The following is a 2,021-nucleotide window of genomic DNA, read 5'->3' as shown; positions in this document are numbered from 1 at the left end:
TTGGCTGCTCTTCTCTCTGAAACGGTTGTACTTATCGTCTGGAAAGCTTTTCCGCGTGCTGCGGTATGCGGAGACACTAAAAGCACCATAGTAGAACACAGATGAAGCTTCTAAGATGATGTAATAGCCAGTAAGAAGTAGTACAATTCAAGTTTTAGGTATCGATTATATACTTTTTAGCTGGCTTTGGTGCCTTGGACATGAGCTAGGACCTTAAGATTCTGCATTAAAGGAGGACTAGCAGCCGAGGTGCACGGGAGAATGTGAAAAGTGTTCATATGTCGTAAAAACCTGAGAAATCCGTCCGTTTTCGTCATTTGTTATCGAATCGACTTAAAGCCAGATCGTCACATTGGCCGCTCTTCCCTCCGAAACGGTTGTACTTATCGTCTGCAAAGCTATGTCGCGTGCTGCGGTGTGCGGAGACACTAAAAGCACCATGGTAGAACACAGATGAAGCTTCTAAGTTGATGTAATATCCAGTAAGAAGTAGTACAATTCAAGTTTTAGGTATCGATTATTGACTTTTTATCTGGCTTTGGTGCCTTGGACATGAGCTAGGACCTTAAGATTCTGCATGAAAGGAGGACCAGCAGCCGCGTTGCACGGGAGAATGTGAAATGTGTTCATATGTAGTAGAAACCTGAGAAATCCGTCCGTTTTCGTCATTTGTTATCGAATCGACTTAAAGCCCGATCGTCACATTGGCCGCTCTTCTCTCTGAAACGGTTGTACTTATCGTCTGCAAAGCTATGTCGCGTGCTGCGGTATGCTGAGACAATAAAATCACCATAGTAGAACACAGATGAAGCTTCTAAGTCGATGTAATAGCCAGTAAGAAGTAGTACAATTCAAGTTTTAGGTACTGATTATTGACTTTTTAGCTGGCTTTGGTGCCTTGGACATGAGCTAGGACCTTAAGATTCTGCATGAAAGGAGGACTAGCAGCCGAGTTGCACGGGAGAATGTGAAAAGTGTTCATATGTAGTAAAAACCTGAGAAATCCGTCCGTTTTCGTCATTTGTTATCGAATCGACTTAAAGCCCGATCGTCACATTGGCCGCTCTTCTCTCTGAAACGGTTGTACTTATCGTCTGCAAAGCTATGTCGCGTGCTGCGGTATGCGGAGACAATAGAATCACCATAGTAGAACACAGATGAGGCTTCTAAGTCGATGTAATAACCAGTAAGAAGTAGTACAATTCAAGTTTAGGTATTGATTATTGACTTTTAAGCTGGCTTTGATGCCTTGGACATGAGCTAGGACCTTAAGAATCTGCATGAAAGGAGGATTAGCAGCCGAGTTGCACGGGAGAATGTGAAAAGTGTTCATATGTAGTAAAAACCTGAGAAATCCGTCCGTTTTCGTCATTTGTTATCGAATCGACTTAAAGCCACATCGTCACATTGGCCGCTCTTCTCTCTGAAACAGTTGTACTTATCGTCTTCAAAGCTATGTCGCGTGCTGCGGTATGCGGAGACACTAAAAGCACCATAGTAGAACACAGATGAAGCTTCTAAGTTGATGTAATAGCCAGTAAGAAGTAGTACAATTCAAGTTTTAGGTATCGATTATATACTTTTTAGCTGGCTTTGGTGCCTTGGACATGAGCTAGGACCTTAAGATTCTGCTTCAAAAGGAGGACTAGCAGCCGAGTTGCACGGGACAATGTGAAAAGTGTTCATATGTAGTAAAAACCTGAGAAATCCGTCCGTTTTCGTCATTTGTTATCGAATCGACTTAAAGCCAGATCGTCACATTGGCCGCTCTTCTCTCTGAAACGGTTGTACTTATCGTCTGCAAAGCTATGTCGTATGCTGCGGTAGGCGGAGACGCTAAAACCACCACAATTGAACACAGATGAAGCTCCTAATTTGATGTAATAGCCAGTAAGAAGTAGTACAATTCAAGTTTTCGGTATCGATTATTGACTTTTTAGCTGGCTTTGGTGCCTTGGACATGAGCTAGGACCTTAAGATTCTGCATGAAAGGAGGACTAGCAGCCGCGTTGTACGGGAGA

Source organism: Schistocerca gregaria, unplaced genomic scaffold, assembly GCF_023897955.1.
Source record: "Schistocerca gregaria isolate iqSchGreg1 unplaced genomic scaffold, iqSchGreg1.2 ptg000357l, whole genome shotgun sequence".
Classification (NCBI taxonomy): domain Eukaryota; kingdom Metazoa; phylum Arthropoda; class Insecta; order Orthoptera; family Acrididae; genus Schistocerca; species Schistocerca gregaria.
This window is presented reverse-complemented; position numbering follows the sequence as displayed.